General features: G+C 37.2%; 1 non-coding gene across 1 annotated transcript; it reads right to left on the bottom strand.

Annotated features, from left to right (window-relative positions):
- Nucleotides 1-19450: 19450 nt before the first annotated feature.
- LOC127206063 (U6 spliceosomal RNA) lies at nucleotides 19451-19557 on the bottom strand. Its single transcript, XR_007832751.1, has one exon. It is a non-coding gene; the product is annotated as a U6 spliceosomal RNA (small nuclear RNA).
- Nucleotides 19558-25756: the final 6199 nt, after the last annotated feature.

Below are 25756 nucleotides of genomic sequence, written 5' to 3'. Positions count from 1 at the left end.
AAGGGTTCTTCTGGCTGACTTGGGAGCTGTCCTGTTCTGAAGACAAACAGCAACTAAAGCATTTGGTGCTATAACATGAAGGATGCAGGATATCAGCGTCCAGCAAGCTGAGAAAACTAAATCCTGTCAGGTCTGATCCAGCATCAGTGTCCAGTTATTTTGTTCTGAAAATATAATTTCTCACAAGCATTAAACAGTCCTAACGTTATAAATGTATAAGGTGTGCACAGAACAATTAAGGCGGGTTCTCTGCTCTTTGTATGAGCAGGAGAAAGACACCTATAAATCTTCATTCATGCCATATGAAGAATGGCATCTAATAATAAGTCACAGAGATTCTTTAACCAACAAGAAGTATCGTCTATGCATAGACATTCACGTCTCACCCAGTCTCAGAGCTATTCCCATGTAGTGCAACTAATAATATTAGCTACCTGCTTTTTCTGCAGTTGAATTCTTTACATTCAAATTGTATACCCCTACGTCATCGCCTCTTGATACCACCTTTCCCTCCCTCATCCCTTCTCCCTCCCTCCTCTAGTCCTCAGAACGTGGAGCCCTCCTCTCCTAACATCTGAACTCAGCCTGTCAAGTCTTATCTGTACTACCTGTGTTGTCCTACTCTGCGGCCTGGTGAGACTGCCACAGGCAGAGGTGATCGATGTTTGAGAGGGCAGAGTCCATGTCAGAAGTAGTCCTCATTCCCCATCCTGGGGGGCCCACAAGGAGACTGTGCTATCTATCTACGTTATCTGAACAGAGGGTCTAGGTCCACATCATGCATGGTCCTTGGTTGGTGCATCAGTCTTTGTATTGCAGTGTGCTTATCCTGTAGTATGTAACTAATATCAGTTTATGAGTGAGTATATACCATGAGTGTGTTTCTGTGTTTCTGTTACCTCACTCAAAATGATTCTAGTTCTATCAATATTATTTTCTACAAAACTGCTTTTTCCATCCATTAAAAATGTGTGGAGTGGGCAAAATATCTTTGGAGTGTCTAGATTTCAGAACACATTGAATGGAAATCCTTGTTAATAAACCACTATGACCCAGAATGACCACTCAGATTCCATTAAGCCAAAAGGTGAGTCAATGTCTGCTAGAATCTGAAACATTTGTGATCTATGGGTTCCTACTACTTTTTCTGTGCAAAATTGGCCTTTTGTCCTTTCTTTCATTTAAAAGCTGTAAACTTATTACTTTGAAGAAGTCAGTGGAAACCTACAAGCCTCTCTGGGAATTACCTGACCATTGAACACTAAACCAAAGGCATAGGTAATAAAAGACAAGGCCCGTTACTGTAGAAATTTCCTCCAATAGAATTCTTGGGTATTATTGTTTTTCAGTGAACCAATGACAGAAGGTGACACTTTTAACCAATTGAATCTCTATTTCATGTGGTTGTAGGCAAACTGCAAGTGTTCTCCACAGCAAAGTCTCTTGACATAAAACTTACACATTCCAGACTTTGGAAACTTTCCGCCTACTTATATGGCCGCCACTTACACATATCGTTAATCCATCAATAACTCTCAGAGTTCCAGCAGCTGAGTGGAAAAATGGTCAAAGTTCCCCTGTTTCATAAATCTCAAAGTGCTTGTGATTCTTAAAAAATGCAGCACATATTTTTATTTGCAGGTTCAAAATGATTAAAATAATTTAAGAACACAGACTCCTAACTGGTGAGTGATTTAGTCTGGGGTTAGAATTAATATTCCATATTTCTCATTTTGGGACAGAGAAGCATTTACTAAAAACTTTAAAGAAAAAGGAACTAATACATTTTATGTTGACTTTGTACCTTAATATTAAAATGTGAGCCCTTATTGGGGGGGAAAGTATGATTTCACATTTATTCTAGATACTCATATATTGAATATTTCATGAAGAAGAAAATATTGAAGTTTTAAGGCTGTGAAGGCAATATTGGGTAGTTTAAGAAGTTGCAAAGATTTGGTTATTAATTTAATCACTAAATTTGCCCAAACTATGACTGTTTGGGCACTGTTAGGCAAGTCCCTATAGTCAGACAACAGGAAAATATAAATTTATTTGAAATTTTAAAAATATTTTTAAAACATGTTATTTTAACCTTATTTTTAGCTAGTATATTTATTCACTTTACATCCCTACAAAACCCAACACCTCTTCATGTTAAAAGTCTTGGAAAGATCAGGAACATAAGGCACATACCTAAATATAATAATGGCAATATGAAGTAAGCCTAAAGCCAATATCAAGTTAAATGGAGATAAACTTAAAGCAATCCCACTGCAATCAGGGACAAGGCTGCCCATTCTCACTGTATGTCTTCAATATCGAATTTGAAGTCCTAGATAGAGCAATAAGACAACCAAAGGAGATAAAGAAGATACATTTGGAAAAGAAGAAGTCAAATTATCACTATTTATAGATGACAAAATGGTATACATTAGTAACCCCAAAAATTCTCTTGTAGCTTTTATAATCTCTGTTGAAAAGTCAGGTCTGCCTTTATATGTTACTTGGAATTTTTCCTCTCAGGTTTTACTTTTTTCTTTGTCCTGTAAACTTAGTGTTTTGAATATTATGTGACAGGAGGAATTTCTTTTCTGGTCTAATATATTTGGTGTTCTGTAAGCCTCTTGTAAAAACATCTCTTTCTTTAGGTTAGGGAAATTTTATTCTATGATTTTCTTCAAAATATTTTCTGACCCTTGGAGCTGAAAATCTTCTCTTTCTTCTATTTCTATTATTTTTAGGTTTGGTCTTTTCATTCTGTCTTTGATTTCTTAGATCTTTTGTGTCACAAAATTTTAATTTAATATTTTCTTTGACTGATGTATTGATTTCTTCAATTAATGTCTTCTACATCTGATTGTCTCCTCCATCTCTTGTATTCTGTTAATAATATTTATCTGTGGTTCCTGTTTCCTTCCCTAAGTTTTCTATCTCCAGAATTTCCTCAATTTGTGTTTTATTTATTGATTTTTATTTCACTTTTCGGGTCTTGAACCAGCTCCACAATCACTGTGTTTCTACTGTTAAAGTACTACCATTTTGTAGTGAGACTTATTTCTTATCTTTTAAGCACATAAAATTATTTGAACAATCAAGACTAGATATTCTATGGCTAGACTAACTATGTAAGAATTAAAGAAAAATTCTTAAAACAAATGGGCTTTATTCTGCTAAGTTGGAAAAACATATTTATAAAGAACAAATAGAATAAGGTACCTTAAGTTTATTATTGCTTTTTTAAAAGAATGAGTACATGATATCAGAACTGAGAGAGGAAAGAGACTGTGGGCTAAAAGGGCACAATTATACACCAATTTAAATAATTCTATGACAATCTTAAAGAGCAAAAGGTTAAAAAGAACATCTACAACTATTTGCTGCCCAGGGAGGTCTCCTTTGCTTTGATTATAAAAAGAACATAAAGGCAGACACTCTAGGGTATGGTCAAGAAGGCAGTTACTCAAGAAAGTTTCACATTTTCATCTATAGCTAGAACTCTTCCTGCTAATTCAGCTTTCTGTCCAAGTGTAGTTATTTCTAAATTCGTTAATGGTTGCTTAGCTCAGGGATACTTCTTTTAAATTAATTTTGTAATTCTTTCATTTAATTTTTTCATACAACTTATTTTGATCTTGTTCCCCTTGCCAAACTCCTCCCTCATCCTCACTGCTTCTTTATCCATGCAAATTTAGTTCTATGAAAAAAAAACCTATCAAACACAAAAATAAAAATTTGAAACAAGCTAAAAAAAAATTCATAGTAAAGAAAAACAAAACAAAAACTATGGAATTCATTCTGTGTTGGCCATTAACTCCTGGGCATGAGGCTGCCCTAGAGTATTGATATATGCAGTAACGCTTCATTGGAGAAAATGGATTTTCTTTTGCCAGGCAGTATCAATTGCCCATAGTTTGTGCACTTCTCCCTTTTAGTGCTAGGTTCCTGTCTACCTTGAACCTGTGAAGGATGTGTGTGTGTGTGTGTGTGTGTGTGTGTGTGTGTGTGTGTGTGTGTGTGTGTGTGTATGCAGTTGATATGAGGTTTGAATGTGTATCCAGTCCTATTGCGTCTGGAAGACTCTTTGGAGTAATTAACCACCTCTGTGCTCTTATAATATTCTCTCTTCTTCTGCTTGAGGAAATGGTTTGATTAAAACATCCCATGTAGGACTGAGTGGTCCAAAAGCTCTCATACTCTATAATCCCCCTGGGGCCTGCACAGACTGATAGACTAACCAAGGACAATATGTGCAGGGAAACTAGACCCTCTGTTCATGTGTAAGTGATGGACAACTCATTCTCCACAGTGGGGGTGGGGAGAAGGACTGTCTCACTGTCCCTTGTAGCCTCAGCCTTGTGGGCACACAAAGGAAGGGGAAGCAGGCTATCTTGATGAGACCTGATAGGCTGAGGTCAGATGGTGGGGGAAGAGGGACCCCGCTCATCAGAGGTCTAGGGGAGGAGAATAGAGCAAAAGAGGGAGGGAGGGTAGGAATGAAAAGATAAGACAATCAGTGTGCAATGTGAATAAATTCTAATAAATAAAAAGAATTTTTTTTAAATACTATAGACAAAGTCTAATTCTTTTTACTATTTGATTAAATGTATGCTCTTGTAGAACTAGAGAAATGGCTCAGCCACTAAGATCACATCCTGCTCCTGTAGACGTAACACATTCTGTTCCAAGTTCTCACGCCTTAGGATTCACCACTGCCCGTAACTGCAGCTCCAGCTCACTTAATGCCTCTGACCTTGTTGGCACGGTACGTACTTGCACATACCCACACAACATATGCATAATTAGAAAAAAAAGAGAAATATTGAATTACATCTTTAAAATATATACTGCAGTGATTCTCAATAATTACTGTTTGTCAAGATCTGGTGTGTAACTGAATATATATAAGGATTTCCAGCACAAAGAAGACTGAGGCAGGGGGATTATTATGAGTTCAGGCCAATCAGAGCTAGATTAGACTATGTTTCAAAACAAAACAAAAGCACAGACCAAACCATTATTGGATCCTATTTTTAGTATTTGATTGAGTAGATTTTAAGTCAGAGCCTAGAATCTGCCTTTTTACAAGTTTCTGGTGGGGACAATACTGCATGGTTGAAAGCCTCATTCCGAGAACAGTTACTCAAAATTATCAATATTGTTGTTTCAGTATTTCAAAGTAAAGATTCATGAACAGAACTGTATTGTTTCATTAAAAATAACCATACTTTTAAAATCTTAAACAGCCTGCAATAGCACTTTCAAAGTACTGGAAGTAAATCTTGTTTTATAATTGAGTTATATGGATACAATACTTCATATTAGAGTAGAAATATATGTTTATATAATGTTTGTGAAGAATAACCTTACATTTGAATTCTATACCACAGTATCTAGAATTAAAACTACTTTGCATCTACATACAAAATCCTATACCAGTGAATTAAAAATTACTTTGCGAGTAACAATTGAGGCATTAAGTTGAGGAGTAGATACACTAATCTACTTTTTGTTCTATCTTCCCTACAAGTTAATTGTTAGCTGATCAAATCATGGTCATGTCACTCACTAGTCTACCTTTGTCACAAGAATATACATATTAGATGTGGCAGATAGATAAGATTCTATAGAAAGATAAGGTAGGATAGTTAGATAAGGAATTAAAAAACCTCAGAGACATGCAGAATACAGCATGTAAAAACGTTTTTATTATTTTAAAGATTCACTGACAATGAGACAAGTTAATTCCTGGCAACACTCAGCCTACTTCAAAAAGGAAGATAAGCATCAAAGAACCACCTATGGAGATGACTTCAAATGTGGCAAACAAGCCACTGAGAAAAATTTCCTTATTTCTATCACAGACAGAAAGCTGCCTAAAAAAGGGCAAGTTTGGATGGAGGCAGAGTCGACAGCCAACCTCTGCCAACATAGGTTAAACAAGTTCTCAACTGTTCCTGCCTTACAAATATGTCCATCAGACATATTGGCCCAGAAGGCTGAAGAAGATGTTCCAATATAATAGAGAGAAAGCAAACTGTCTCTGTCATCTTCTCATTGGAAAAGTATTAACCTGCACTCCGGGCATACTCAGGTAATCAAGTTTATTCTTTCTCAAGTCTCTGATGGAGACAGGTAGCTTAGTTTCACAAGGAAGCTTAATTATTTAGAGGTTAAGATGTTTTTAGGTCTAGATAGATGTTTTAAATTGATAATGACAAGATGTGATGGAGATTGATTTACATTGAGAATTTTAGACGCACCAAGATAGGAATGATGTTTTCTTCAAGGCTGTCAAATACAAATAGCCAAAACATTACGAATGTAACATTTATATAATATCTGATTGTGTCATGATTCTTCTTGCTATAGGTAGTTTCTTGTATATATATATGGAATAATATAAATGTATATGTAAAAAATAAAATAAAATATAAATACAATAATATTTTTAAAAATAACCATACTGATTAGTTTCAAAGAATGGGAGTTTTTTTTTTTTTTTTAAAGAGACATTCTGTAGTGTTGATAGGCTTTACATTAATACTTCAGGAATATCCACACAACTTAAATGCTCTACTGATGCAGCCAGGAAAATAGCTGCATTCAGTGGCGTTGAAGAAAAGATGAGATGAACAGGGATGTGAATTGTTTCTAAGGATTCAGGGCTCAGTAATGATGGATCACAAGTCACTTGGAGCGTTCCCAATGCCACTCTGTACTGGTTTGAAGAAACATAAAAAGGAAGTTAAGTAAAGGAACACACATGAATTAGATGTCAGAGTTCAAATCCCAAATCCACAAATGATTGGCTCCGTTTAGTAAATTATTAAGTCTTTCACACCTTTTAATTAACACGCAAGGTACACCAAAGCCACATTGTTTAAACAACAAAAATACACCATGTCAAAAAACTAAAAGGTAGAGTTTTAGGATCATGGTATTTGCAGGGTTATAGACTCTGAAGATGGAAGAGAAATATGCCAAGTTTTAATAACTACTAGTAAAAACAGCCAAGGCAGATAAAGAGTGTAAGTCCTGGGGATTATGTAGGACTCTTGGAATGTATTGTATTTCTTACTGGGTTTGAGGTATTCTGGGAAGAGTGACAGCTTTAAGAAATTATAATGTTCTCCTTCTTTGTATCATGCTTTCCACACACAGGCTCCACGAAGCCATCATGACCAGGTTATTCCCCAAGTTACCCATTTTCTCTAATGTGTAACTTCATCCTAAGACATTCCTTCTCTCTCAGAATACATTGTAGAGTTTTGTTGGACTGTGGCAGTATTCTCCTTGTTTGTGTCTCTGCGCTTAGTCACCCTCTTATTCTAGAATGGATTGACTGCACTAACCATATTTTTTTATTTTTAAATGTTTTTTATTAATTTATTCATATTACATATAGATTGTTAGCCCTTCCCTTGTTTCCTCCTATTCCTCCCTCCCTCCTACTTGCCCCTTCTCCCCTCCCCTATGTCTGTGATTGAGGGAGACCTCCTCCCCCTATCTATGCTCTTAGAGTATGGAGTCTCTTCTTGGTAACTTGCTATCATTCCTCTGAGTGCCACCAGGCCTCCCCATCCAGGGGACGTGGTCAGAAAAGGGACACCAGAGTTCGTGTGAGAGTCAGATCTCACTCTCCACTCACCGGTGGAGAATATCCTGTTCATCGGCTAGGTCTTGGTAGGGGTTCGAAATTTACTGCCTATATTCTCCTTGGCTGGTGCCTTAGTTTGAAGAGGCCCACAGGACCTAGATCTGCCTGTCATAAAGTTCTTCTTGTAGGTTTCCAGGACCCTGTGGATCCTACTATTTCCCCATTCTTCCATGCTACTCTCACCTAAAGTCTCAATAGGATGTCCTCTCCTCTGACCCACTTTCCTGGTAAGTAAGGTTTTTCATGGGATGTATCCCTTGGACTGCACTAACCATATTTTTAAGTAAAGTCACATTTCAGATACTAACAGATATTCAACATGTGAATGGGGGTGACATAATTCAATAAAAAATCCCTCTCCCTCTTTCTGTGTGTGTATGTGTGTGTGTATGTGTGTGTGTGTGTGTGTGTGTGTGTGTGTGTGTTTCTCAGTGTCTCTGTCTCTCTTTGTATGTGTCTCTGTGTCTCTCAATGAGTCTTCTGTGAAAGACAAAGTGATTCAACATTATCTTACTGAAAACATAGCTGTGAAAATTAAATGGGAATCTATGTGTAAAGGTGCCATCTCGCAACACCATTTTTGATGCATTGTAAAGTTTTTATTAAAATGTGCCTACTCCTGTCATGTTTTTAAGAGAGTAATCATTTTGTTTTCTTCTGCCTGTGACATGAGCATGCATAATATAGAAACTGTGAAAACAAGCATGAGGAAAACCATGTTTGTCTTTTGTTTGCTTGTGATTAAGTATGCCTGTGCTATTTCATTTCAATCAGAACATTCCTGCTTTGGAAAGCATGTTAAGAGGCAGCAGTACCTCCTGGGCAAAGGCTACTCTCTAGTTAAACCCATCTCGCACTCACCTTTCTCTCTTCCTGTCTTTTATTTACTTACTTAATTTCCCTCTGCTTTCTGTCAGATGTCTTCTACACGACAAGACCCTGCACCGGGCCCGTGACCAGCAGGAACTGAATCAATGCTGAGAACACATTCTAACAGCCGAATGGGCAGCTCACAGGTGGTAATGACTTTCAGTCACAATTTCTGTGAAGCACAATGCTGTGCTTTGCCTTGCTAGCCCATTACCAATTTCACTGCTCTCTCAGTCTATTACCAATTTAACTCTGCAAAGTTCCTTTTCACTGCTCGCTTTTACTCTGCCTTTCTTTCTAATTCAATTGCAAGGACTTCAGTGGGGGATTGAATGGAAGTTCCTATGTCACAGGCACGATTAAGTTGCTGTTCCAATACCACCTGTATTTGCAGGCATTTGTCTAGGGGAAGTGTAGTGTGGGCCAGTCTGTAGGTAGACTTTTCATCATATAAATGTGATATTCTGGTCAGCTTTTTAAAAGACCTCATCTTATCATTCCTATTAAACTAAAAACTAGGCAGAAGGATGATGCAAAAAGACTTTTTGTTTCTAAGACCTGTAACAGAAAACCACTCCTGGATGAAATGATGACTAAATAAGTACAGCAAAATCAACCATCCAAATCATATTGTTGTGTGTTTCAGTTGACATATATTTTTACTACAAAGTAAAGCAGGATATAATTTAAAAATTATTCATAAAACAGTGTCCACTTATTAGCATATCTGGCTTATGTACATAATAAGCACTTATATTCTCTCTCAAACCTTGAAAGTTTCAGTGCCACTCACAGTTTTCAGAAAAGAAAACATACATGAAGGTAAGTGGACCACACATCGTTCCTTCACCATTAGACCGAGAAGGTAAAATTTCAAATTTTGTTCCAAGCTGAGTTCTCCTGGGCTCTGTCCCAGGTAGTGTGTGTTGATGTCCCAGGGTCAGTACTCCTGAACAATTATGGAGGCACAGAATATAAATGTCATTTAATTTTATGTAATCAAGTACCGTCGAGGGATGGAAAAATGGATGTATAGTGATTTATTTGGTATTTACCCTGTAAACATCTCTTGTTTTCTGGGAACTGTTACATCTAGATAAAATGTCTAGGTCCTTTGTCACTATAGAACAAAACTGAGGAACAAGCATCCAATATAATTTCCTCTTCACACACTCCACAAAGAACCCAGACAGACCAGTCATTTTAATGTTCCCTGTTCAATATCTTCCTGTCACACTCATTGATTTGAGACATTGTATTCATTTAATAACATATACAAAAGCATATACCACTATATATGTGTATGTAGATGCATATGTATTCTTACTTCATATACTTAATAACAAACTGACATCTTTATTAAGCAGAATCTTGGATTTCATGCCAAATCTGAGGTTTTGGGTGCTTTGGGGCAGCAATATAATACATAGTATAGTTGAATGTTTTCATTGTATAGTTTATCTTGAAAAATGATATTCAATAATATTTAATGGAATATGCTTGGTTGGTCTCTGTACTTGCCCATTGTTCTTAAATATAATGAACAATGTCTCCATGCTTCTACTAAAAACTAATCTATGTGGCAGGCAAAATGACTTCTCACAAAGCCTTTTCTTATAAAGTTAGACACAGTTTATTTGCACATAAAATTTAACCCAATGGGAATTGAATTTGTCCTTTTTGTTTTGTTTTGTTTTGTTTTTTACTGACAAGAATCAAAGCATGCCATCCTCACTTTCAGTCTGCCTTTACTAATTAATGACAAAACACAGCAAAGCAGCTACAGATTCCACCAGTCCCAGCAATCATGTGGGACTCTTAACAGGAGCCATATTTTTCCACTAGACAGTAGACCTGAAGCTTTAGGAGAAGATTGACTTAAGAAGAAAGACTAACTCCTTTACCAGGCTTTCTAGGCACGTGCTTCTTAAAAGCATCATGCCCCTATTTTTCCTCAGCCATCCGTTTTTTCTAATGAGTGACTGTCTTTCTAGGGAAGTATACCTACAGGGACATTCTTTCCTGCTCAAGAAAATATAACACAAGCACTAGATCATTGGTGCAGCAAACACAGACTTCAATTTAGAGCCAAGGGAAGACTGGCAATGAGTGAAAATTAATTTCTTTTTACCTAAATTGTATTTTTGAGAGTTTAGTCTGAGAAGGCTAATATATAGGTCTCATTTGTCATTCAATTAAACACAGTCTATATAAAAATGTGACCCTATAAATATAATCAATATACGGATTACATCAGACTCACGAACCCACAATCAATAAAATTGAAAATATAAAATACCTAAATATATTCAAAGAGGAAGGGGAACTCCCTAAGACTTTGCAGCTGAAATACAAATGAATAGCTAGAATATAAAGGAAGCATTTTAAACTAACTTAAGATGTCTCTAAACAGGTTTTTACATTTAATTATAGGTCCTTATTAAAATGATATATTTTACACAACAGCAGCTTATTTAAACCAAAATCCATAATGTTCTCATGGCCTTATAGTCACACACCCAAGATGCATTGGCATGTTTAAAACCGAAAGGAGTTATCCATACTCTCCATCATGATGACTGAGGTGACTCAAGCCGCACATTTATTTATTCCAAGCTGTTAAGCACTATGATTATATGGCATTATATGAAAAGAATCAAGGAGCTCTTCCATGCCACACTCTTCCGTCTGTGATCGCAGAGACTCAGGCATGTAGGGAATTTTGAGTTGCCCAGAGTCTTCCTGTGTTTTCTACCGGCTGGCATGACACTCGCACCATTGTCACAGTATCCACTGACTGTCATCTTCATCCTCCGTGGCATCTTTACTTCCACTCATCACTTTCCACTCATTCTGCTTTCTCGTGCTGGGCTGTGGTTCTGGATTCAGGGCAATTGGAAGAACAGCATGTGCCCAACTTCTGTTTTAACTGCTTACCCTATCTGAGAAGAGAACACAATCATGGCAGCTGTACTTCACGTCTCTCTTTTCCGAACTTTCATAGACAAAGCATGGTAAACAGTGAAACAGTTGAGGTTAGATTTAAGGGAAAAAAATGGCTCCAGCTCTAATCTTTAAATTGTCCTTCTGATCTATTTAATTCTCTCAATTTCTTTTATCCTAACATTGTAGAACTATAAAAGCACCAACCACTAATTAAAATTTTTTTCTTGAAAATCATGAAATAATATATAAACAAATGTTATATACCGTCTAAAGAAAATATAAAAATCATTAGGATTTGTTGGTGAACAGAGAATGTTTTCTTTCAGTTGTATCTTTATGGATATTTTATCTTGTTCTCGTAACAGCATGATGAAATAAACCAAAGGACACTAAGTAATTTGTTTGGATTCTGAAAACAAATAATTACTGAACCTACACTCCAGTCAGCTTGATTTCAAATCCTAATTTGTATTCTCTCTGTATTATTTAACTCCTTTGCTGTCCACTTTTTAAAAAAATATTTCTATTATGTAACTTTTGGAAGTCATTTACACCATAAAGCCGACTTTGGGAACCATTGGTGGAAACACATAGTGAGAAATAAAGGCAGAATCTTGGAACCAAAAAGATCTGTCCAAGTAATCTAGGTGAACCCTGGCCTTTCAGAAAGCTCCCCAAACCACTCCAGACACACTGTCAGGAAAGGAATTAGCCGCTCTGCTAACTCCTTCTCTGCTTAATCATGCAGGCTACCCCCAGAGTCTCCCCTTACATTACACCAACTCCCTCCAGCTGCAATTTATGCCCTTCTTCTCCGGTTCTTGCTTCATCGGAGAACAAAAACAGCTGGTCTCCATCCTCAGCATAATCACACCTGGATGATGAAGGTGGTTACCAAGTCACCCTCCAACAACTTCAGCCCAGGTTTTCCTGCTCAGTCCTGTTTAGTAGGCAACCGACAATCACAGCAAGTGGAAGAAAGTGCATTCAAACATGTTCACGCCTAGTAAAAACCTGGTCAGGAAAACTGTTTTAGGAATAGATGTAGTCTCCAGTTTATATTGCAGCTAATCTTTGCAATTGTTTTAAATCTGAAGCACATTCAATAATAGCCAGCTATCATTTTTTTTTATGCAATTTGGGTTTGGCTTTATCTGAGTTTGAGGTAATTAAATCAAGAAATCCAAGGTGGAAAAAAAAAAAAAAAACTTTGGACAGAGGCCAGCAGGATATTTGATCCAAGGCCCATGTGTCTGAAATTTGACATGAAAGTTAAAACTGTGCTATCCTTAAATCATTATGGCAAATGAAGGGGAACCATCTGTGTTTTGTGTGTGTGTGTGTGTGTGTGTGTGTGTGTGTGTGTGAGAGAGAGAGAGAGAGAGAGAGAGAGAGAGAGAGAGAGAGAGAGAGAGAGAGAGAGAGAGAGAGAGAGAGAGAGAGAGAGAGAGAGAGAGAGACAGAGACAGAGACAGAGAGACAGAGAGACAGAGAGACAGAGACAGAGACAGAGAGACAGACAGAGACAGAGAAGCAGAAAGATGAAGAAAGAGACAGAGCTGGACAGAGACAGAAATAAGAATAGGGCAGGCTGGACCCAATGGGAATTGCAGGGGACAGAAATAAGTTCCAGAAACTGTCCAGACTGACTGGGAAGCTGTTTGGCATGACAGTCTGAGTGAACAAGAATGGACATCTCCTTACAATTACGAACTCCAGTTTCAGAGAGATTGCCTGTGTGTCTAAAGAAATAAAGCGCAGGACACATGGAGTGGTTTTTAAACCACCCAGTGCCTTCAGTAAAAAACATGTATATGTACCCTTCCATTGGTTGTAGCTTTCCTTCATTGTTTTGTCCTTTTAGAAGTTGCCTCTCTCCTGGGTATCACTGTTTTGAGATATAATATTTTCCATTAAGTCAGTGGAATCCTTAAAACATGACTGTGAAAGAGTGAGAATCACACTTAGGCTCTAATATTAGTCCGAGTCAAGGTGGTGTCAAGCAATCTATTATCCACTTATTCTCCTACCCAGTCATCCATCAACACAATAAGAATGAAAAGAGTTTCAGCCTCCAAGATACAAGCTTTATGTGACCCATACATACAGAGCTTCTAATAGTACCTGCCACATAGCTTGGCAGATGCTGAATATTATTTTTTTAATTTTTTATTAATTTATTCTTGTTACATCTCAATGGTTATCCCATCCCTTGTATCCTCCCATTCTTCCCTCCTTCCCATTTTCCCTTTATTCCCCTCCCCTATGACTGTTCCTGAGGGGGATTTCCTCCCCCTGTATATGCTCATAGGGTATCAAGTCTCTTCTTGGTAACCTGCTGTCCTTCCTCTGAGTGATCTAGCCAATGGGCAGAACATTCTCCACAGTTGAGTGGGGTATGGCTTTCACACATACTCTGGTGCCTCATATTTGATGATGTTGAATATTATAACCCATCATTCTTGTAGAAAAAAAGCATATGCTTTGACTTGCCTGTTCAAGAATAAACAAAAACAGTATGTTATGGAGAATTTCTTGTAATGGAGCAGACATCAAAGTGGTCAGGTGTTGGAAAAATCAAAGAGTAGTTTTAGAAAGAAATGAATAATTATTAGTTGGAAATGGTTTGAATACACAGGAAGTATTTTGTTTTCTGGACATACCAGTTTAATGAGACTTCAATCAATTATTTTGTAGAACTGAAATCAAATAGAGAGAATTTTCCCTAAACTAAGTTAAATAGGTAATTTATGAGAGATTATTTCTGTTCAACTGACAGAGGATGGAATATGTGCTGAGCTTCTGTGATTAAGAAACATAAATTCTTTATAAGTAGTAATATCATCACCATGTACAGTCAGGGAGGGTTATATTCATTCAATACAGTTTTAGAACAATAGAATATAGTGACAATATAGTTATCTTATATTTGTGCGTGATCAATGATGAGGAATGATGCACATCTAGGCTAACCTTTGAAGGTGCTTCATAAACCTCACCAGGTCCTTTGCTACACTCAAATCTTTATTGAATTAAGTTAATGCTTATTTGGATGCTACAAACATGTTAAAGACTGAAATGGACAGAAAGAAAACTCACTAAAATTCTCCATTCATACTTGACCATCTGAGGAAACATGAAATGCTTTACCCAAATCAAGTCCAGCCTGCTCCATCCAGCCTACATAATGTGACATTGTCTCAAAAGGACTAAAAGAAAAGTAGACACTTGCAAGACCCACTAAGGTCCACTGCCTATAGAGTCCTCAGGGAGACTGCGAGAGATGACATCGCTATAGAACACAACCAGGGCTTGACACTCAAGGCAAGAATGGCCAACATGGTGTTTTCTGACACAGTTCCTTTTAAAGGCATGGGTGACAAGATCAGGACCAATCATCAATATGCAACATTATTCTGAAAGGCTTTATTCTTAGAAAGAGAAGAGTAGTCCGTAGAGGATGGGATGAAGAGAAGGGTGGAAGAAACAGAAAAGGTTGGATGCTGGGTGTCAAAAGTACAATTAGAGAACAGGATTGTGCTCTGGTTTGTTGTATTATGTTATGCTGAGTGCTGTTAGCCATAACTCATTTCCAAATACCCAAGAAAACAACTGTGAATGTTACCAACACTCATGCTAAATGCCAGAAGTAATGAATACAATGATTTCCTTAGTCCGATCTCTTCATAATATGCATCCATTGAAAATCACAATGTAGTCTCTAAATATGTCAGTGAACATTTTTGAAGTGTGTCATAAAAGAAACCCTTTCTTTGACTGCTTTGAGCAGGTGTATAGTCACATTGTTTACACAACGTAGCTTCTACTGCTTTTTCATATTTCCTCTTTATGAGTATTTGGGTGGCAACTCAATTGATATTTCTCTAGACAGTGAATTTAGACATTTTTGTACAGCATCCCCATTCTCCATAATCACTGTGTGCCTTGTTATTTCCATTTATTTTTCATAGAATTTCTTTGGGAAAGTTTTTTTTTCTTCAAATTCACTTTAATAAGATCAACATTGATATAAAAAAAATTACATCAACACCCAAAGGAGGAAACAAAGTTTTTCTGCAATATTTACATGTAAAATGGTTATCTTGGTGATTTATTCTCAGTGTAATAAAATTGAAGAGTAAAATGAAAAGCATACTTTCTTTGTGGAGAAAAAAAAAGACTAAAAAATAAACTTGACTTAAATTTTTGCTTCAGAAAATGTTAACTATTTGGGTAGTGCCCATTCTTTAAAAGCACCAAGAGGCCAGGCATGGTAGTACATGTCTTTAATCCCAGTACTCAGGAGACAGAGACAGGAGGATATGTGAGTTCAAGCCCATCCTGGCCCACAAAGTGAGTCCAGGGTTCTGTTACACAAGGAAAACCTGTCTTGGAAAACAAAACAAAACAGAACAAAAGCATCAACAAATAGTTATGTTACAATGATAATGGTCAAAACAAAACAATTAAAGTTTTATATTGAAATAAGTATTTTTTTGTTTCTTGAATAAGAACTATGAAAAGAACTTAAGTGATATTATCTTGACAGTCCCTTTGAGTAATGTATTCTCCATAGGACAGAATGTGGTAGATAATCATTTTAAATGCTGAAATACAAGTTTGTAGGATAGTGTTCATATGGTATATAAGTGTCTATCTATGAATCTTTCTTTCTAATCTGTATCTATAGAAATAATTACATAGATATAGAGTGTGCATAAATATATATAAATTTGAGTATATATACATACAAACACACATTACAAATGTATATGCATATATGTGTTACATGTATATACATGCAAATATATCCATATACTCACATTTATACACACATACACACATATATGTACATATGTATGAACACATTCAAATTTATCACAAGTAGCTACTATTTGTTTATTCCTATCTCAAAATATATATTATTCACGAGAACTCTGAAGCTTTCCCAATACTACCTACATCTAGCTAAGAACTTTTAAAAAGTATAACTCCTTAATGACTTTATTAGGAATGAATTCTGTTATTGTGGGCCTTAACACATGGAGAATATAAATGCATTTAAGACAGTGGATGGTGTTATTATGACTTTATGGTGATCCTAATATTCTTATACTTCTGAATGTTCTTCATTCAATGATTATGGAGACTTGAGCCATCTGCACAAATTTTTCATGACTGCTATAACCCCCTGGTAGCAATCCTTCTTCCCTGATGCTGGAATGCAAGACTATTTTTGAAGTCAGTTAGCAGGATATCAGTAGAGATATAAAGTGCAAGGAAGTTCTTAAGTGCTATAAAGAAGTTACATGTATACGGGTAAAGAGAATAATGACAACGTCAAATAAACATTTACGAAAATGCTTCTGTCTCTCTGACTCTCTGTCTTTGTCTCTGTCTCTGTGTCTCTGTCTCTGTCTCTGTCTCTGTCGCTGTCTCTCTCTGTCTCTCTCTGTCTCTCTCTGTCTCTCTCTCTCTCTCTCTCTCTCTCTCTCTCTCTCTCTCTCTCTCTCTCTCTCTCTCTCTCTCTCTCAGAACTTTAATGGACTCTAATTTGTGTAGGTCTTGGTTCAGATGACTGTAACTGCTGAGAGTTCCAAAGACAGACAGATATAGTTAACCATTCCTGGAGAGCATTTCATGAAAGTTAACATGTATATTTTTTGCATGTGTGAGTGAGTGAGTGTGTGTGTGTGTGTGTGTGTGTCCATAGAAGTCCAGAAGCTGAGTCACTTCCTCCAAGTAGTCTCTGTATTCCAGCATAAGTTCCAATTTTAACAGAGTACAGTTAATTTTAGAGAACCAACCAAAAAAATCAGGGGCAGCAAATTTTAGATAGCCACAGAAAAGCTGATAAACTCTGGCTAGTGGTATCTGCTAATGCACATGCCTTTGATGCCAAATAGGGTCTGAAGTCATTGACATTTGTTATTGTGCATAGAAAAGAAGGCTGGGATACCTATGTAAGGGGCCTTTGCAATTAAACCAGTAGAAGGGACAACTTGTATGATATTTCCTGCACCTGCTTCCTCTTAACTGACTTTAAGATCGATACTTTGCTGATGTAACAGATTAAAGAATAGTATGTTCAGGTCTCCCACATTCCATGAGCTTAAACAATAGAAACTTATTCCTCAGACTTATACGAATGAGAAGTCTGATTCCAGATCAGTCTGTTCTTGACTTCATGTGGCCCTATAATTTCCAGGTTACTGGGCTTTACTTGGGAAGTGCAGGGAGAGAGTGGATAAAACAGTTCTCATCTCCCTTCTTTTTCCTAAAGAGCCATTCACTCCACCTGTGGCACTCACCTCTTACAACACTGTATATTGAAAACACATACAACAGCAAGAGGAAATATTATTTCTTTCCTAATTTTTTTTAATTTCTTTTTTTTTTATTAATTTATTCTTGTTACATCTCAATGTTTATCCCATCCCTTGTATCCTCCCATTCCCCCCCCCCCCTTTTCCCATTATTCCCCTCCCCTATGACTCTTCCTGAGGGGGATTACCTCCCCCTATATATTCTCATAGGGTATCAAGACTCTTCTTGGCTACCTGCTGTCCTTCCTCTGAGTGCCACCAGGTCTCCCCCTCCAGGGGACATGGTCAAATGTGAGGCACCAGAGTACGTGAGAAAGTCATATCACACTCTCCACTCAACTGTGGAGAATATTCTGACCATTGGCTAGATCTGGGAAGGGGTTTAAAGTTTACCTCCTGTGTTGTCCTTGGTTGGTGCCTTAGTTTGAGTGGGACCCTTGGGCCCAAATCTGCCTATCATATTGTTCTACTTGTAGATTTCTAGGACCCTCTGGATCCTTTTATTTTGCTGTTCTCCCATGCGTCTCTCATTTAGAGTCCCAATAGGATGCCTTCCCCTCTGTCCCAGTTTCCTGGTAAGTGAAGGCTTTTGTGGAACATGCCCCTTGGGCTAGTATGCAGATATAAGTGAGTATATACCATTTGATTCTTTCTGCTTCTGGGTTAACTCACTCATTATGATCATTTCTAGCTCAGTCCATTTATCCACAAATTTCTGGAATTCCTTGTTTTTAATAGCTGAGTAGTATTCCATGGTGTACATGTACCACAGTTTCTTTATCCACTCTTCTACTGAGGGACACTTAGGCTGTTTCCATGTTCTGGCTATTATGAATAAGGCTGCTATGAACATGGTTGAGCAAATTTTCTTGTTGTGTGCTGGAGCATCTTCTGGGTATATTCCAAGGAGTGGAATAGCTGGGTCTTGAGGAAGCCCTATTCCCATTTTTCTGAGATAGCACCAGATATATTTCCAAAGTGGCTGTACTAGTTTGCATTCCCACCAGCAATGAAGGAGTGTTCCTCTCTCCCCACATCCTTGCCAGCATGTGGTGTCGCTTGAGTTTTTGATCTTAGCCATTCTGATGGGTATAAGATGGAATCTCAGAGTTGTTTTGATTTGCATTTCCCTGATGACTAAGGAGGTTGAGCATTTCTTTAAGTGTTTCTCAGCCATTTGATACTCCTCTGTTGAGAATTCTCTGTTTAGTTCCAAGCCCCATTTCTCAATTGGGTTATTCGGTTTGGTGGTGTTTAATTTCTTGAGTTGTTTATATATTTTGGATATTAGACCTTTGTCAGATGTAGGGTTGGTGAAGATTTTTTCCCAGTCTGTAGGCTGTCGCTTTGTTCTCTTGACAGTGTCTTCTGCCTTACAGAAGCTTCTCAGCCTCATGAGGTCCCATTTATTAATGGTTGACAATAAGGCCTGGGCCGTTGGTGTTCTGTTCAGGAAGTTGTCTCCTATGCCAATATGTTCCAGGCTCTTTCCCACTTTTTCCTCTAAGTGGCTTAGTGTCTCTGGTTTTATGTTGAGGTCTTTAATCCACTTGGATTTGAGTTTTGTGCAAGGTGACAAATATGGGTCCAGTTTCATTTTTTTACACACAGACCTCCAGTTAGACCAGCACCATTTGTTGAAGATGCTAAAAATATGGAACGCTTCACGAATTTGCGTGTCATCCTTGCGCAGGGGCCATGCTAATCTTCTCTGTATCGTTCCAATTTTAGTATATGTGCTGCCAAAGCGAGCACCCTAATTTTCTTATTATAGAAAATTCAATAATTTTCACAAAATGTAACCTATTCATGCAAATGTAATAACAGCAGTATTTTCAATAGTATGGTTTTAAAATATAAACACATAAAATATTCTTAGTTGCCATTCTCATGCAGAAATCATTGATAAATGTAACGATACAGCAAACCTTCCACAGGTCTCCGACTATTTAACAGTGTAAAGGAATTCAAAGACAAAACTGTTCCTAAGCAACACTCAGTACTGAGTGCTTAGCATATGCTGAGCATTCAAATACTTCTCTATGCTGTTTGCATTTGTTGCTAAGATTTTAAAATATACTGAATATGGTGGTGCAGGCCTGTCATCCCAGCCCTTGAGGAGGCAGAGGCAGGTGGATCTCTGTGAGCTCAGGGCCAGCCTGGTCTACAAAGTGAGTCCAGGACAGCCAAGCCTACACAGAGAAACACTATGTTAAAATAAAATAAATAAATAAATAACTTATAAACTAAAATATTCTATGTTCATTGATTCTTTAATCCAAGTATATATGATTATTTTAAGTTAATTCTGAGAATTATATTAGAGGCATATGAAAATGAGCATCAGACTGAATCAATATCACAAAACATAGTTATTTATAGTTTTTAAATATTTTTTTTATTTTTTACATATACATTTATATTATTACACATATATAAAATAAACATGCCACAAGAAGAACCATGAAACTATTAGGAATTATGCAAATATTATATTTATAGTGTTTTGGCTATTTGTATTTGGCAACCTTAGAGAAAACATCTTTCCCATCTTGATGAATCTAAAATTCTGAATGTAAATCAGTATCTATCACATCTTATTTTATCAACTTAAAATATCTATCTTGACCTAAAAACATTTTAACCCCTAAACAACTAAGCTTAATTGTAAAATTAAACTATCTGCTCTTCAACTTTGTCAGAGACTTGAGAAGGAATAATATTAATTACCTGAGTAACCTGGAAATGCAGGTTAGCAGCTTCCAAAGTGAAAAAAAGCCAGGCTTAGTAAGTGGAAAACAAGAACCCCCAGTTAAATTTAAATTTCACATAAACCTGCATAATATTTAGTATCAAGTATATCTCCACCATTATTTGGAAAATACCATTCTTAAAAGTAAATTTGGTTTGAAATTTAAATGTAAGCGGCATTCTGCTATTTTTATGGTGGCTGTTACAAAAGGTTACTCTGACCTTAACAAAATTATCTTATGTCCAGAGATTTCTTTCTTCTCTTTTGTAGAAAATGATGGATATGGACTTTCAGGCTGATGGACTCACATTATGAATCAAATGTCAGTATGTATATAACCTTGAGCTAAGTCTTGGGGAAAATGAGAGATTGAAGCTGTTTAGGCCTTTGAGAATAAATATGTTTTACAATATTGGCCTGAACTAGGAGAGTTTTGAGGTCAATTGCTAAAGAGAAAATTGGATCATTTCTTGATTAAAAGAGTCTTCAGGCCCAGCACTGGAGAATACACAAAATATTAATTGGATCACAGCTATTATCTGTTGTGAATCTGAGCACTGAATCTGGATGACCTCAGATTCTACTTTGCCCTGGACAGTTCTAGTTTATACCAGTTGTCTTAATATCTCTCAAGTTTTAAGCATATTTCCCCTCACAGTGACTGACACTGACAGAAAATCCTCACCTCACTGACATCTATACAGATGGAGGTAGCTGGGTTGTTGATGAGTCACACAAATACATACATTAATCTTCACCTGCCGGAAATTTCACAAGAGGATTTGTATTTGAATACTTTTGTCTGTTTCTCTTTTATCAAAAAAAAAAAAACATTTAAACTATAATTACTGAAGGAGAGATAAACCTGTTTTTTGTTTAGATCACAAGTGGGGGATGAGAAAAAGACTTGTGAGAGAGCAGGTGATGTTTATCCCCTTAGACATTGAACCACCATGTGGGGGAGATTGGTTGTTAACCAGCTGAAAAACATCCTTCAACAAATTCTGAGGGGAGGTATAAATGTGAGCCAAGAAACAGGAGGCGGGGCCTTTGGAGACGTGGGATGGTTTTGGCTGTTCATCGCCCTACTTCGAGAAGCTCCAAGAACGAACCACTCGAGGGAAGGCTTCAGGGTTCTGGGCTCCAGATGAGGTTCCAGGTTCTGGTTGCTCCAGGTTCCAGCAGATGAAATCCTGCTGAATACAGGAAGAGAATCATTTCTCGGAACTGTTATCCTTATGGTTTCATTATTGTATTCTTTAATATTTTCCTATTGTTTAGGTTAGTCGGGTTATAAGTGAGGTATTCCCGGTTAATAAGTTAATAATATAATATATTTGCTAAGAAAATTGAGCCCATAAATTACTTTATAATCTGCCTTAGAAACACCAAAGATTTCTACATAGTGGCCATGAAAGCAGAGACTAAAGCAGGGGCCATCTGCAATGAAGAATGTAGGGAAGTTGTCACTTAGTTTTAGTCCTAAGGGGGCTTACTATCTTCACAATGCAAAGCTATTCCCCTTTCAGAAAAAAAATACTGTCTCAAATCTGTAAAATTCTGATACATGTGCAATATATAAATATATATATTGTTTCTGAAATTGTAAATGTAAGTATAAATATTACATTCACCTTAATTTTTATGATACTATAGGTCTTAGGATATACAGCCTTCATTTTCTAATAAACACAAATAGTTTATTAACTATGTGAAATATTCTACATACTCATTTAATCCTTACTGCAAGTCTGGGGATAAATGCTATTTTAATTTTCCATGTGTATCACAGAGATGTGCTGGGTTATAGCTCCATGTTGTCCCACTTTCCTAGCAGGCTCTGAACTTTGGGTTTAGTCTCCAGCACTGGAAAGATGAATATAAATAAAACAGATTCAGGAGGCTGAGGCAGAAGAGTTCAGGTGTCCTTCTATATGTGCAGTGAATGTAATACCTCTGTCTGTGGAACTGATGGCTGGGAACCCTGATACTGGTGAATTGTGAAGTATTTGTACTTCTTAATATGATGGTGTTAAAGTTTACCCATGTGTAATCTATCAGAACTTCATTTTAAAGATGAAAATTATTAAGAGTATATATTACATTTTTTTCTATCTAGTTCACATTTCATGTATATGTTGATGACTTTCATCTTACAGAGAGGAAATGAACTATTTTAGTTAAATGAATTGTAAATAAAGTACATAAAGGAAAACATTCATGATTAATTTCATTTGGACTGTATCAATCAGTAAACATATTATTTGACAACCAGTCTCCAGTACTCTACCTTCTACAAAATCAAGACTTCATAGGCATTGAACAGCAGTAACAACAAAGCTTGTCTATCCCTCCTATCTCTGTTGCCTCTGGACTCTGAATAGTTATTATTACCTGCATGAGGCTTACACACGTGTGAGCTCAGTAATGTTTTGTTATGGAGAAGTGAGTAGAATATCATCAGTGTTTGCCCCTTCCTCAGAATGTGCATCTTGATAGTGGTTCCTAGACCAGACAGAGACAACATGGGAATGAAGGAGATATTTTATCCAGTTACATAGTCACCCTCAAGTTGCCCATTTTCCTGTAAATAACTCAGCCACTACACTGTCAGTAGCTCCATTTAAGCCTTGCTACACTTGAAAGAATTTATTTATTTAGTCACTTTTTCATTTCTTTGATATGTTCATAGTCCCTAAACGGTGGTGAACATTCATTTGTCTTTCCAGAAAAAAAATTACAAACAATAATAAGAATCTGTTTGGTTTTCAAGGCCACCTTTTGCTACAGAGGTTGACTTCCAATCTTAACTTACATATTTGAACAGAAAACCTATTTTCCCATCTGTATAGAATTTCATGACAACAGCCAAGGAAGATTGGGGACAGCTATAAAAATAGTTGGACCACATTCTATTTTCTTATTCTAAGAATTTGACTACCCAAGGTACCTCCTATAAATAGAATCATACAATATTTATTCTAAAAGTTCATCCATATTATCCTTTTTGAAATGGAAAAACCTTTCTACAATATAAATAGAAGATACTTTTATCTGTTCTTTTATCCAATTTCATTTGTTCTAACCGTAATTAAAATTTTAATTTGTTTAAAATTTCTAAATGTTTCAAAATCCTCTAGAAATCCAAAGAATCTTAAGACTTCTCTACATGTTGAGAATTGTCAGTGTTGTCTGGGTGACTGTCTTTCTAGAATGTGGGAGGATAAGCAATAACTGGTGGAGGGGGAACAGTGGGCTTTGCCCTCCGCACAGCCTCAAGCTATGTTTTCTGAGACTCAAACTCAGGTCTATATACACACCATGGTTAGCAGCAATTCAGTCTCTTGAAGCCACCATGATTACTAATCTTAAAAAGTAAGTCAGTGCCACCCCATCCCCTGTCTGTGACGGTGACCTGAAACCCACTGCAGACATTCCACTGGGGCCATACTGAGCTACACAGTCAGTTCTGGCCAAGGTGGATGGCAATACTTGATGTATGTTCTGCAGACTATGTAGAGATTAATGGTTCCCAAGCAGCACTCCAGCCACAGTGCAACGCTCAGCACTTACAGAAAGCCAGCCTGCTGCACAGCTCAGCTCACAGACGGCTTTCTTTATATTTCCCTTTGTGACAACTGTTCTCCACTGCATCTCTGCCTCTCCTCCTTTCTGTGTCCTGTTAACTCCCATCCCCACACTTGCTGCCTGATCATGGCTGTACGGGTTTTCATTCTCTCATTCTCACCAACTGATGGAACAGCCACACTCTGTGGCTTCCTCCGCATCTCCGTGCGATATTAAACTGCAGCTTGTTCTCTCAGTTGCCCTCTGTTCTTGGAAACTGTTTGATTCAGAGACCTGAAAAGTGAGGACGTACTACCTCCATGTAGTCTGCCATCCTTGCTTCTCTTAGAAAATATCTCTACCTCTTCTTTAATGCTTGACACATTCCCCACCACTGGTGCTAAAAATTATAACCTTTCCCTTTCCTTCACTCAGGTGCTATGATGACTGAGGTTGGTGTGCCATCAGCGTCTCAGTTGCCTGTTGTTATTTTTTCCATCCTTCCCAGTCTTTCTCATACATCTGTTATTGAACTGACATCACATCCCTTCTCCTAGAAAGGGTTCTCAATACAGTCTCTACTCCAAAAGTTATGTCAGGGGAGACCAAGAAGAATACCTGCCTACCCCTCAGAATTACAGAGGACCCCAAAGAACAGCTTTGTCACTTTCTGTGTTTTCTATGATTCATGTTTACACGTTGCTTATGTAGTTTCCCCTTTCAGTTTCCTACTCCAAGTTTGTACCCCCCCAGATTTGGGTAGGGTGATGATTTGGGGTAGCACTAAATATCTTTCACTTTGTTGTGAGATGAATGCCAGCCTTATTATGACCAAAAGCAATCAAGACACACACACACACACACACACACACACACACACACACACACACACACACACACATATATTTATATATATACACACACACACACAAATTATGTTATTCATGGGCATGAGTGGCAAAGTTATACCATTTAATGCAACATTTTACCATCATGATGATGATTTAATAACAGATATTTAAGGAACTAGTAATGCTTATCCATATCATGAATTTTGTCTGAATTACGTTTTCATCAGGTCAACAGCATATGCTTCATAGATTATAGTTTGTAAGAAATATAGTGTCAATCTGCGATGGAATTCACAATGATATGTATAAATGCTATTGCATAATTCTTAGGTGAACCATCCTTGACTGCCACTGACCAAGAGGATAATGTTTTCATGGGGAGTAATGAAACAGGAGTTCCTGCAGGGCAGGCTGAGTACCAGGCTGTATTCTGTCTGTCTAGACATGGAATAGGGGGAGTCTATGACATGGAATCCCTAACTATGACACGTTACCTTTGAGAAAGCATCAGAAGCATGAAAATTCCTCTGAACTTCTTCCCATTATTTTGTCCTAAAATGGTTCATAACACCAAGGAAGAATAATTCATCCTTTTCCTAGATTACACCATGAGTCTTTCATTCAAGGCATACTCTCCACTGCGGAGAGGGAAATATGAGTCTCATCTTTGAAGACACAAGAACATAAACCCCATACAGAGTCCCTCACAAAGATTTACATCATCATTAAATCCAGCCTAAGATATCCACATTTAAATTTTCCCCTCTGGTCTTCATATTTCCCC

The sequence above is a fragment of the Acomys russatus genome, chromosome 22 (genome assembly GCF_903995435.1).
Source record: "Acomys russatus chromosome 22, mAcoRus1.1, whole genome shotgun sequence".
NCBI classification, from domain to species: Eukaryota; Metazoa; Chordata; class Mammalia; order Rodentia; family Muridae; genus Acomys; species Acomys russatus.
Note: the sequence above shows the minus strand (reverse complement) of the source record. Positions and strands in the feature narration are given on the sequence as shown.